The 14,078-nt window shown below is 44.7% G+C and overlaps 1 protein-coding gene across 10 annotated transcripts in view; it reads right to left on the bottom strand.

The window, feature by feature from the left end:
- The window catches only part of foxp2 (forkhead box P2), a 107,963-nt gene that overhangs the window by 76,675 nt on the left and 17,210 nt on the right, over positions 1 to 14,078 (bottom strand). For 2 of the 10 annotated variants that reach the window (XM_035147938.2, XM_035147946.2), the window contains exon 1: positions 137 to 473. The exons of the other annotated variants lie outside the window; for them this stretch is intronic. The gene's annotated coding sequence lies outside the window, so the exon portion shown is untranslated. Of the gene's footprint in view, positions 1 to 136; positions 474 to 14,078 lie in introns of those variants that run through there. 10 annotated transcript variants of the gene reach the window in all.

Genomic DNA, 14,078 nt, shown 5'->3' with positions numbered 1-14,078 from the left:
TGTATAGGACTCTCAAAACCACTCCTCACATCCATGCATTACCGAGTAACAAGCGATCACAAAGCACCACGAGCACACATCCAAACAAAGTCACAAATAGTTCGTGGAGGAGAGAGTGCCAGATAAAATGACCTACCTTTACAACAATGGGAGAAATGAAATCCACTCTGCCCAGTAAGAAGCATTTGAAGAAATATTCTCAGAAGACCGGAAGCATTCGCGTGTATCAAAAAAGACGAGGAGCAGGGGATGGAAATGCCACTGGTAGAAAAGAGCATCAAAAGTGGGAAAAAGTACAAAAAAAAAAGTGAGAAACTAGCTGAGGCTTACTGTCAAAGACATCACCGGAGAAGTATTTACAGCGGTATTTACAGTAGTGGAGAGAGCACCTCTGCCTGGTCACGTCTGAGAGACAGTTGCCGTTTCAGTGCTGCCTAATTAAAACAAGTCAGGCAGCCCCGCTGGATTGTTTTGACGCCAGGACCAATAGTACACAAAACCAGTCGCTTGATCGGTGGGGTAGGGGGCTGGTCGTGGGGAGGAGGAGGCGGAGGGTGGTGAGAGTTGGCAACGGAGCGTGTGTGTGTAAAGGCGAGGAAGGGGGTGTTCAGAGGAGGCATTTCGTAGAGGAATCCGAGAGGAGGAGACCACAGAGGTTCAGGGCTTGGGGAGACCTCCACATGTCGAACGCTCGCTCACTTTTTCGGACAAAATGCTAAGATGATGCTTTTTTCTGACTATGTTCTCACCACCGTTTACACTTAAAACACCTTTTTTAACAACTAGCCAAAGAACAAAAACTCATTATCTCCATAGTGAGTCCACAGGAAGGGAATATATTAAATAGAAAACAAAAATGAAAACACAAACTAACAAATATTTCACTGCCACGTTTAAAAAATAAATCATTATTTGCCTCTGATTGAAGTCAAAACGTGTCCAGGCAGATGTCTCTCATGAAGATTGAGATGTTTGAACAAGTCCCTCCTAATGAATTACCTCAATATCTTTAACAGGAAACCGCACACACCACCAGTCTGGCCCCCCTTTCCGCCTGCTAAAGAAGCTGAATTAAGCGGTGCTGAACGTGATGTATCGACATGCCCCCCCCCCAACTGTAAACAATGCACAACAGGAAAGGAGATGAAACATTTAAGGCTACTGGTGTTTGCCAATCCGTCAATTTTCTTTCCCTCTCTCTCTCTCTCTCTCTCTCCTCTCTCTCTTCCTCTGCATGCCACAGATGTTTTTCTTAGTCGCTCCAACAGACAGGAATCTACTGGCAAGAAGAAAGGCTCGGTCTTCCCCAGGAGAGACGAGTACAAAGCCCCCAGTCTGCACACAGCAGATGCAGAAAGCCCGTCCATCTGCCACCAACTCCGTGTGCCACATGGGCCTGAGAGATTCAGCACAAGAAGGGATATTTTTTTCTTTTTCCAAATACAAGTTTGTGCCATATACACAGAATCAAATGCAAAGAAAAGACGTCTAAATCTGGCCGAATTGCAACTCCCAAAATAAAAATTCACTCACACGTGTGCATGGACGCAGGCATCCACAGCGTGAGGTTACAGGGAGTGCAAGAACTATTATGTTTTTAAAGGAGAGGCACCGAGGGCAACAATGACAGATTTATTTAGGAAAAGATGTAGCCCCCAGCGCGGGGTAAAGACCACTTGAACCCGCGGCTCTGACTGGTGCACTGGCATGATTTAACAGGCTCTGAATAGTACATTATCTCCACGGCTCAGCTGGAGCATATTTCAGCCCTTATGATATCATTATTAGGAGAGCAAAAGATGTAGCATTTTTATTACTGTCAACTGTCTGAGCTCTGAGGCGGCGTGGGTAAACACTAAACAATCAGCAAGAGAGAGAGAGAAGGGGAGAGGAGCAAGTGGGAGACAGAGAGGGAGAGTGAAAAAAAACAGAGCGACAGAGAGAGAGAGAGAGGGAAAGAGAGCTAACATAATACAACTGCTGTTAATTGCTCTAAGCATCCACATTATGCCAGTAATTTCTCCCATTTCTCTTTCAGCTCCGAGGGCTTCAGGCTCAAAACCTCCTTCAGCCCCTTTAATAAACTACTCACAGTGCCTCACTGGAAAAGACAAACAAGAGGCCTCTGGCCTTAGAAACGCTCGCTCCACTCGGGCGAACGCTCTGCCCAGCTCGACACATCTGTGACAACCCCGTGCCTCCTCCTCCCTTCAGGTATTTGTTCCCCCCGTCTCTTTCTCCCACTGCTTTCTGCCGCCAAGGTCAACGGAGACAAACAGGCCCACCAGCGTCTTGATGTGGTGGCAGCAGAACAGTGAGAGGAGAAAGAGAGAGAGAGAAAAGAGGGGAGGGGGTGGCTGTGACAGGGGCGGCGGTGGATCGACATGTGTGGTGGGTACGGCGGGGAGGGGTGATGGTGGCAGCAGCTGGTTACCAACCCTGGCAGGAGCAGCAGGAGCAGCGGTGGGTGGGGGGCTGGGATCCGAGATGCAGCGCGGCGCCGTGACAACGATGGCGACGGATGCCGCTTCCCCCCATCTCACGTGCACACACTCTACCACTAACTATTAATTTTCAATTAAAACCACCATGAAGTGCACCGCCTCTGGGGCATTAGGCAAAGTCAAGCAACCATCATGTAGCGGTTTCTCCCCCTCGTCATTTCTGCCACCATCACTCCAGTGCTACCAGGCCACCACAAACTACAAGCCCTGCCATAAGGTTCGTCATCGAGTGGCACATCAGCCCTCAGCGTTACAGATTAACCCCTCATCAACCACCAGCTGAAAATTGAATGCTCATGAAAGAAAAAGAAACGTTAAAAAAATAAAACACCCGTGACCTCTTAAATATACAAGTGGAATCAGAACAAAAGACAAAGAGAAAGGTGCCTGCAGGAGAAGACTGAGGTTTCCCTGCCAATGTCAGGCTTGTATTTATTGGAGCACAAGTACATGAATGATGGGAGGTTATCCATCTGACTCCACTGCTCCTTCCTCCTCCATTCTCACTTTTAAGTAACAGGGGGAAAAAAAAAAAAATCAAGTGACTTCACCGTCTGCTAAAATATGCTCAACGGCCCCTAACAACTCCCACACAGTGATAACCAGTGTTTCCAAAGAGCAAAACACTGCACGTATATGAAATGAAGCACGCACATCAGCACCATTCATTAGTCGTCACACACAATGTTCCACAAGCACAATTCATGAGCCACTTAGTCCTGCCTGCAAATAAAGAAATATGTAAAAAGAAATAAGGTATAATGAGGGGGTAGGGCTTTTTCTTTTTTTTTTTTTTTAAGTCCTGGGCAACGCTGATCACACGATATGTTGCTTATGGCCACAGAGCATAGACCATTACGGACCGGTGATTATATAAGTGGTTTGGAAGGCAGCACCATTTTAATAAACTGGACTTAAGCACCGGGGGTATCCATGGCAACTTGCCTTGTACCGTGCATTCAGAAAATCCCTAATGAAATGCCTATTAAGTGCCTGATAATGACGGTGTCCAAATATATTTGCATATGTGTTCCACTACCGGAGAAAAAAAATAAATAATAGAAGAGTGGATGAAAGTGGAGAGGTGGGGGGTGGGTTTATTACTGCAATCACAATAATAAATATAAATGTTTTTTGTTTGTTCTTCATAAAATTGCAGTTATCAGAGGAAATATTCAATTTCTAACCCAGCGAATGAGACATAAATGTAAGGTTTGGTGATTTAGTGTAAAAATAGTTATTATGTGTTAGTATTGGTTTTAATAAAACTTATACAAGGGAAAAATAAGTAGTTGCATTGGGTGTGAATTGAGGCCTCACTGCCTTCCTCTGGGAGTCTCCACATGTGACTTCCATTTGCGACTTTGGCTTAGTGCCCAACAGGACATCCCTGAGAGAGTGTTTGCTTGACTCAATATCAACAGTCCCAGTAAGCAGCGGGGGGGGAGGCGGGGAGGTGGGTGGCGGCGGAGGGGGCTAACGGGGCCCTCTCTCTCTCTCTCTCTCTCTCTCTCTGGCCAAGCCCAAGCCTCGGGTTGCTATTGAAAAATAAACTAGCCTGCGCCTTCGCTGGGCCCAGAAATATCAACACGCGCGGCGAGGAGCCACGTATAAGCACTCAGCAGTGTTCCGCTGGTGCCTCTCCAAGGCATAATGATACCTGCGCCTCCCCTCCAGCTGCTTCTGCCGACGCTGCTGCTGCTCCTCCTGCAGACAGCAGGCGGCCGGGAATTAAAGTATACATTACAGCAGAAAAATAAAAAGAGATCGAAATGACAGAAGTCAGGCAGTTCAAGCTGACCGGGCCTCTTGAAGCGAAGGAGCTTGTAGACATGCGACAGACACTCCAGGTTAAATTGGCCCTCCAATGCCGCCTCCTATTTTCCCACTACCACAGCTGCCACCAATGCCCAACCCCCTTACTAAAAAAAAAAAAAGAAAGAAGAAAAAATAGCTTTTCTTCAAAAGCGTATTTGAATTAAACGAGTTGCTGAAATCAAAGGCTCGGCTGAGCCGGGTAAATTTAAACAAGCAAGTGCGGCTCACAGCAGTTTACCTGTTATAAAGCAGATTGGAATTAGATGAAAGAGTAGAGCACGGCAGACAACTTCCCTTTTTTCACAGCAGTAGATATTATCATATAGAAAAGGCAGCTGCACTTTAAATTAGATTCCTATTTAGGGAAATGCGACTCAGTTGTTGTGTTCTTTAATGTTCCCGGCCACTGAGATGTCATTAAGAAGCGGCGAAAAATGCCAGAAACAACAGTAGGACTTCCTGTTAGGGATGAATTGAAACCCTTTTTACGACAGCGATCGGTAGCGTCTCCACCTCTGCCAAAGAGATTATCATTCCCAGAACCGCGGCTACACAGTTGAGTGGCAGCAAGACAAGCTCCACTGACAGTCAAAAGAGCACAACACCTGTATATCGCTATGCAACAACAACTATCTAAGGTCCGAGGAATCCCATCAATGCATTTGCAAGTAGCAATGAAAAGGGGGTTGGATAACAGGGAAACTTTGGGAATCATCGGAGACGTGGAGCGTCAGTGGACTTCAGCGTCCTGCGATCACCTTGGCCGTCTTACACAGTGGCTACCCATTCATGACTAAAACACCATTCAGCTTGACACAAATTACAGCAAAAAAAAAAAAATACTCTGATCAAATTAATTCAAGAAAATGGCATTCCAGCAAAGAATAATAAACTCATTATGGGGAAATTTCAAACTTCTATTCTCCACACCGCGGCTAATTCTAACCTAATTTTTACTAGCCACTAATTTGAGGGCGAAGGGCGGGGGGGATAGGAATTACATCTGGAGGTAATTCATCGTGTGGAACTGAGCCCAGTAGAGGCTATGAATCCCCTCTGTCCCCCCCAGTAAAAAAAATAACAGAGACAGACAAGACATAGAGAAGGCGCTACTTAGGTGAGCGGGACTTCCGGAGCACTGAAACAACACTTTTCCCAAAAATGTTTTCATTGTGCTGTCACCAGACGCGGGGCTGGAGAGGATATCGGCGCTGCAGGCAGACACAGACACTGATAAATAAGAGCGAGGGGAGGGAGGGAGAAAGGTTTCCAGGAAACGTGGGGCTTCTTATAAAGGTTTTGGGCTCAACCAGACAGCTGCACTGGCTCTGGATTTACCAAAGAGCCAGAGATGTGGAAGTTAAGGAAGTGTGTGGGTGTGTGTGTGGGGGTAATTTTGACTCTAGTTAGGTGTTGCGCCCACTCTGAGTCTTAAGAGTTTATGAGGACGTCTCCCTCTCAAGTGACCAGCTACATCTGGGCTGCCTAAGTGGGCTGCCTAATAAATGGCACAGTTTCTCAATGATCTGCAGTTTCAAAGCACCGAGTAAAGGGTATCCAGCTGTATCAGTTTCACCGTATGGATGCAAAGTTAACCGTTATTTGCAAGGAAGTATTTGCAAGGAGGACAGGAGGAGGACCTGAATGATTTGTCTTGATTACGCTGATAAAATTGAAATCTAAAGTTTGGCTCCCGACAAACCAGGGACGGGGGGGAAATTCGCCACAGGAGGACATTAACATGTGACAGAGAAACTTGCCTCAGTCCCTTCCAACGCCACAAGCCCCTGCTCTCCTCTTCCATCCTGTGCCACCCCTCCAACACTTAATGTGTTTTCCAAATGAAAATAAACGGAGTCCAACCAGTCTGAGGCAGTCACACTCCCGAATATGAGATCAAATAAAGGCTTCTGTGGAGGCTGAAAGGAGAAATGAAATGGCTTCTGAGGGGGAGATGTACCGAGTAATAAAATTACTCCTTTATATCTTCCTAAACAGCAGATGTTCCCCTGGAGTGGGTGAGGGCTTCACTTTGGTCAAAGACAAGTATGCAAGTGGCAATTTTTCCCTTCGGGGGAAGATTCCCTGATACACTTCTCGAGACTTGGCGCGCCGCAATTTTCTTGAAAACGAGAAACTATTTCGGCAACAAGTTAAGCGGAACTTTGGAAGTTCTCACTTTGATGATGTGCCGGCACACGCTGTCACAAAGGTATGTTCCATTAAATTGGAACAGCAAGATGATTCATAAGCCTATTGCTTTTCAATGAGTTCAAACTAGGCTGAAATGTGCAGCTGAACAGTCGTATTTTATATGAACACACACACGCTGACTTGGAAGTGACCATGATGTACCACAAACACAGTGAATCATCTGTGGGATGAAAAATTTCACTACTTTGAAATTGGTTAGCTATTCCAGTTATACAAGCACCATTCCATTTGGCATTGGGGGGGTTTACGACAAAAGCATGAATCCGACTACTTAAAATCGTGCAATTGATTTGTATTCTTAAAAAGCTGGTCACAATAATATTCAGATGGGCTTTTTTTCCCGCTAAAGCAGAAGGACAATATTAGAGGAAATTTGGAATTGGAGAGAATACATTATAATTCATTATACAGTAGCTATTAAACCTTCAGTAAAAATGGTTTAGTACAAGGATTGAGCCACTTATCAGACGTACTCACTACCGTTAAAAGCTGTCCGTGTTCAGTGCTCTGAGTGGCAAAAAAGCAATCGCTGATGACTTTGAAATTAGGACGAGATGTACAATTTATCAAAACAGACGAGTCTGGAAGGGATTTCAGAGAATCGGGGGTTGTGACTGTTTGTTTGGGATCACGGGAGAAAAGGAAGACTGCAATTTACAGAATTAAGAGAGGTAAGAAATTCAGCGACACCATTTTAAGAAGTTGTCCATAAAGTGGTTTAAGGTGAACAAAAATTGCGTTCTAGGAATTTCAATCGAAAAATAAAAAGAGTTTTGTTCAGAAAATGATTTCTTCTCGTGACGTGTTGCGTGGATCACAAGAAACGTTCTTATAAACAAGGTTAATCTTAGAAAATCATACAACAAATTAAATAAATTACCCACAGATGCACAAAAAGTATCCCTGTCTTGGTTTTACGCAGCCTTGTCATGTAATTATGCCGTTTACACCACGGCTGATGATGTTTGCGCCGCGACTATGAATTAGTTTCTGGTGCGAGCGCGATACAGAACATTTGTCTCGGTGACAACCTGCAAGACAGTTGTTTACTAACATATACAAGTCGAGAGCAGACTCATTAAACAGCTCGCGACCCGAGGCCCCAAAAATAGTGCACGGTGCGTGCATCTGTGGCTTAAAGCGCTTGTCAAGCCATCATCGCGGATGACTCTTTGATTTACACAAACGCACCTAGCTATACTTAGAGGCAACACTTTGGTGAACTTGGGAAACATCATTAACTTTCTCCCCGTATTGCCTTTTTCCTCCTCCGTAGCCTGTTGCCATCTCTTCAGGAAGACAAATGGAAAAAGGGGATGTTTCTGACAGCTTAAAAGTGCCCGTCAGCGGCCTGCGAGACATCTCCCCGCACATCCAGGCCTGAACCTTCCCAAACAAACAGCAGGCTCCACTTCAAATACATAGCAGGACTATTAGGTAATCTTCTCCTTTGTTCACTCTCCCTGAGCCTCGGTGACTAACCTCAATCTATTCCCCGTTCCACCTCCAGCCTTCAAGCTGACAACGCAACACTTAATGCTGCCAGGATAGGAGGGTACCGTGATGAATGGCTCGGACTTATCTGGAAATATACACATCATGCATGCTGTACTGTGAGAAGTCGTGTTTGTTGTGTGAGGATGATTGTACCAGTATGGTTTCAAAGTGAGAGGGGAAAGAGAGGAGAAGAGGAGGGCGGCAGCACAAGGTCTCTTTTGTTTTGCGACGGGACAAATCTGAGGTTTCCTTTTTGGATATTCAATATCCTGCAAGGTAACAAACGGAGTTACAGTAGTCTAGTGTCTGGGCTTTTTTCTTCTCTAAGGGAGGGGAGGGGCAAGGGGCTTGCTACGTGTGTCTGTGAATTGTTGCATGCTTCTTAGTCAATTGCTGTGCGGCTTGCGTGAGTCCCTTCCAACAAAGCCTGGGAAATCAATCAATCTGCGAAGAAATACTTCTTATGCCAGATGTGGCACTTAAAAGGAAAAAAAAGGGAGACTTAGAAAGACATGCTCGTATTAGGGACCAAACAAGCATAAAACCATGTTGAAATGAAATATTTATTAAAAGTGAATCAAGCTGTCAAAATGCTACCTACTCCACTTTGAATTTCTGCTTATTATTGTAGGTGGCTTCTCCAAGGCGTACCATGTCAAATCTGTAAGTGTGTAAACGTCTTACTCTGAAATATATCTCCACTATTTATTTTACAAGTTGCCAAGGAGAATGAAAGACAAATGTTTCATTAGCAGGTGACTTTTTTGGGGGGTTCTTTTACAAGTCTCCAGTAGTTCCGCTCCTTGACACATATACGTGCACTCTCGCATACGCTGAATATAATTATAAATGCGAGGCTTGCTATAGGGAGCTGAACTTTTCACACCTTTCAAAGCCACAAAATTGGATGGTTTTGTGGTTGTGCAGCTGCCGCTCCACGCTAATGCAAGGCGGTGTCATATGAAAAATATTCCTCTCCCCAAACCACAGGGCTGGTCATTAATGAAACACAGGCTGCACAGTGAGGTCATACAGAGTCTAGATTTCAGCAGCCACACTTAAAAACCGCTCAGAGAGAATAGAGAAACATGAACACAAATCAGATTCCAGCTCCAAGGACGGGGGAAAATAAATAAATAGAGAAAGGCACTGGCCCCTCTCACATTTTCCCCCAGCGCTCTGCAAACAACCGTCAACTGCAGCTCAGAAACAGCTCACAATGAGAGCAGACTAAACAATCTGGTCCCGGCCAAGGAAAATGCTAAGCAACTCTATGCACACAGGATGTTTCACCCTAATTGCCAACTATCAAATCTCACAATGGAATTTATCCATTTGGCAAAATCTTCACAGCAAACTTGGCAATGCACTTTTTGCTTTTTAAAAAGTGTCAACTTTTGTGATGAGAAGAAAAATGGAAGGGGGGGGGGGGTTGAAGAAACGCAATTGCCGAGGATTTCATTCCTACCTTGGATTTGCTGGGGTTTATTGAGCTTACTGAAAAACTAGCAATAATGTGTGCCGAGAGGAGAAAAAAAACTTTTATTAGATAAAGGGTGCTAGGGGTCTTGTAAACGAGTGATTAAAATCCTCAGCATTAAGATAAACAGACTAAATAGGTCCCCAAAGACGTGCAGAGGAAGGAGAAGGGAGCAAGGGCAAGAGACAGACAGACAGACAGACCGTGTACAGGAGGTGGGCATGGGAGCGTAACTGGAACCTCGGGACTGGTATATACGAAAAACAGGGTTACCAGGAGGGAGCGGGCCCTAAACAGGAAACTAACGGGACAGTCTCCACCATCCACCATGTGGCATTGTATTTTCCAGCCAGTCAAAGCCATGCTCGCTGAGACCCCATGACTTCAAACAGCCAAAATAGCAGCACATTCATGAAACAGAACAGAACTACTGGGAATTAAAGAAGGCATGGGGGAGGAAAACACACACACACACACACACACACACACACACACACACACACACACACACACACACACACACACACACACACACACACACACACACACACACACACACACACACACAAAAGGTAGCAGGCCTCGACAGCAGATGGTAAAATTAACATTTCAACAGTTCCTTCCTTTCATGTAGGTCTCGGCAGAAGTTTTTCTTTTTTGAAAAAAGTAAGAGGGGCTTGGGTCTGGGTGAGATACAGTGGTGTGGAAGGCATCTGGAAAAGGGGAAGAGGAGTATTGGCTTATTGCTCCTGATGGTCCACCTCTATGAAAAATTAAATAGGTCTGTTTTGCAGGTTTCCCCTCTCTGGAGTGCCCTAAGCTGCGTTGTGGAAACATCATCTCGGTAATTTATACGCTAAAGAACACCTCGTGATGAAAGAAAATAAACTATGCCTCCCTTTCTTTCAGATTTTTAAAAACCCCAACGCTTCGACTTTGATGCCTCTTTTTTTTTTACGCCTTTTCCAAAAAACGTCCATCCGTCGGGCTTATTTTGCGAGTAAGTTGGCATCTATTGTAGCGTTAAGTCGTTCACAAAATGCTTGTCAGATTTCATTTTTGAAGTCTTGATACACACTTCAAATAAAAGGTATAGAGATGTTATCGTGGAGAGTGGAACGCCACGGCATCTCTTAATAAAGATCCAAACAATGGACAGCCTCTCTCATTTCCAACCCTGTCCAATGGAGCGTCTCAGTAGTACCCATTAATTTGGACACAGTTCTGGCTAAATTACATGTGTTCCACCTCTGTGACATTTTAAATGCAATTAAAAGCTGGTTATGGAAGTGTGTGCGGACTTCCCTGTGATGAAGGGAAATCACCGACGTGATTAACATGCAAACGAGCTCACGCTGGCAGACTAGATTGGGGTTTGAAAACCTCAATTACTTTTGTGTGATTATCTATTTACCAGTACACAGATTTCCATTTCTCATCTCCAGCCGCGTTCCCCACGCACGAGCCTCAATTATACGAGGCACACCTTTATTTATGATGCGCGTGACGCCGAAATACGAGCCCTGGTTATTTCTCACCGTGATGTATCGCATCTTTACAGGCGGCTCATGAGGCAGGGCCGGCGCAAAACAACGTGCTGAACCGTTCGCTTTGTGAGCACTTAATATGATCTTGACCCCCACCGCCCTGCACACCCCCAATCCATCCATCCAACCCCTATTTAAACTCACTTTAATCCCCCCCCTCCCTGTTAGAGGAGAGTAATGCACAAAGGGCAGTCGTTTGTACCTTTCAAATGAATTCTGCGCTTTAATACTTTTTATTTATTTCTAAATTATTTAAAAAAAATGAAAGCCTGTAAAAAGGTGTGTGTGTGTGTGTCTGTGTCTGTGTCTGTGTGTGTGTGTGTGTGTGTGTGTGTGTGTGTGTGTGGTCACGCAGTAGTTCAGGGGAAGGTGTGGATTTAAATCAACTGCAGAAACACTCCAGGCCTTATATGTATCATCTTGTTGATGCAATTATTGAAGCAACGCCTGGCAGCACAGGCAGGATTGCAATTTAATCAATTTAAACGGCTGAACAGTGACACACATACCTAGATTTTTTTTTTTGTTCAAATTTACATTATACATCGTATACGTTACATCTTCTGAGCAGGCGAGATTTAAGTAACCTGACGACACTGTTCAAAGAAACATCGAGCAAAAAAAAGAGAAAATTAACGTGCTGTACAGTACATGCCAATGTGCACTTGCTTTTCAACAATTTCATCTGAAGCGCGACGCTTTTTTTTTTTTAAGTCGTACAGTGCCTGGTTTTACTGTTTGCCAGTGTTCCTGCCCGTTTCTCGGTGCCCAGGGACAGGAAAGAGAAAAGGAAACACTCACACACACACACACAAACTCACACAGAGTGGTAGAGGCAGGCTTTTCACATTGTACCCAGCATACATAAAACATGCCCTGTTGCTTCAGCTGGAGCAAGAAGGAAAACAGTGCCATCAAGTGAAATTTCTGAGGATTCCTCAGCAGATACATCTATCACCTTATCAAACTAATGGCAGAAGAAGAAGAGTTGAACTTCAATTAATAGTATCGATATATAAAAAATAAGACAAAGTCATCAAACCCCCTCTATTTATACTTTTAAAAAGGTTTAACTGAAATTTATTCTGCACATGTATGAATATTTTTGCAACTAAATTATCTTTAATCTTTAATCTGGATGGGAATATTAGACACAAGAGCACCAGCCACTAAAGTCGTCAGATGATAAGACGAGAAATGAACATGGCGCGTTTGCTGACTTCCATCTTCAGAATCCTGTTCGCGGCACCTCAGGAACAAAGGGAATCATTATTACTATTTGAACTCAGTTCCCTGGACCTGGCTACAACAGTGGTATGAGGCTGCTAGAGTAGGTAGAAGGGGAAAAAAGGGAGTGGATACAGCATATTGAGTGAAACTGACGGTAACGGCTGGAATCACGAGTGAGGGAGAATAAAAGAGGGAGAGGGAGAGACAGAGAGGGAAAGCTTAGATAATAGTAGATAATGGACAATTAACTCGGGCTGGTATAGTGCTGGCTGCAGTGAATAGCAGCTTGTGGTGCAGCAAGTCCCCGATCACCACTCAGTCGTGTTCACACTGGGAATAGGGGCGATATCAGGCTGCAGGCTAGCGGGGCCTCGGAGGTGTACACGTTGCATTAGCAATCTCCACAATGCCTTCAAACAATGCGCGATACCAACAAAGTGTCCCAAAGTGCCAACGCAAGCACTCAGCCGATGAGGTGTGTGGTGCCATAACCTTGTCCATTGTTTCATGTCCTTTCACCATCAAAATAAACCCAGGAGCCGGAAATCCTTTTTTCTTTTTTTTTTTTAAATCACATGCAGCCATTCCTGGTCGCAGACATAGAAATTACCATAATTAAACCTATATAAAAGCTAATTGCATAAATAAATGAGTGAATGTCACCACTGTGCATCACAGAAACAATGCGATGCGCTCATATCGGGGGTCTCAGAAGTGTTTTAACTGCCCACCCGCACCCCCCGCCTCCAAGCCCCATCTAAATCTATTGATCTGTGAAACACGGGGGACCCAGGGGAGGCAATTCACTTAATATCATACATCTAATGATGAGATGAATAACGATTATACCATTTGGTAATTAAACGTCTTACAAACCATTTAACTGACTGCGCGTCAGGAGGGGTCGCTGGAGGTCGCAGCGATTGTTTTTCATTTTCTCTCGGCAAAGAGGGAGACGCACGCAGGAGGAACGGATGGATGGGGGGTGGTTTAAGAAAACAGTGCATGACACAATAGTGAAAACACACTAATGCCTGTTAGCAGCTATGGCGCTAATACCGAATGCTGTCAAGACTTGACGGGTAAACTATTTGGAGGGGGCGAAGGAAATGGAGGAAAATAAAAGCACGGATTTGCATTAACAGTATCAGAAGGGTCCTTTCTCATATACACTCACATAAACTCGTGTATATATAGATTGTGCATCCTTTCACAGTAGGAAATAAGCCAGAAAAATAAGCTGATGACATGGGTAATGTGAAAGAAGTGGGTGTGTGTGTACAGGCATCTTCCGTCTTTGCAGGAATGTGTCTGATCCACACAAAAGGTGTGTTTAACACGGGCTCCGAGAGCCACTTCACTGTCAACATCCACAACCCTAATCCCTACTTACGTACATTAATTACCCGACATTGCCATTTCCGTGTGTTGTTCTTTGGACAGGCCTGTGCGGCGCTTATTTTTTTTATCTGGAAAGTAACGTACACAGACATGGCAGTCAAGTTCCAAATAGCTTACGGGGTCACATCACGTATCCGCCTAACGTCCAGTCGCTTTCTCGAAACCGTCCTCTCCTTTCCCATCTTCTCCTCGAGACGGCTAACAATACCTTTCTTTTGTAGCTGGATCGCGCACATTCGCGCAGCATTTACTGACAGAGGGATGTGTGTCATGCTCCTGGCTCCTTATTGAAAGATAGCTAGTAAACATTGTCATTCCAAAAAGAGAGACAGGATTAAAAAGCCTGCCTGGCCCATTGAGGGTGAACAGTACGCGCAAAGAGAGCGG

This window comes from Hippoglossus stenolepis, chromosome 22 (genome assembly GCF_022539355.2).
Source record: "Hippoglossus stenolepis isolate QCI-W04-F060 chromosome 22, HSTE1.2, whole genome shotgun sequence".
Taxonomy (NCBI): Eukaryota; Metazoa; Chordata; class Actinopteri; order Pleuronectiformes; family Pleuronectidae; genus Hippoglossus; species Hippoglossus stenolepis.
The sequence above is the reverse complement of the archived record's forward strand: the minus strand, read 5'-3'. Positions and strand labels throughout refer to the sequence as shown.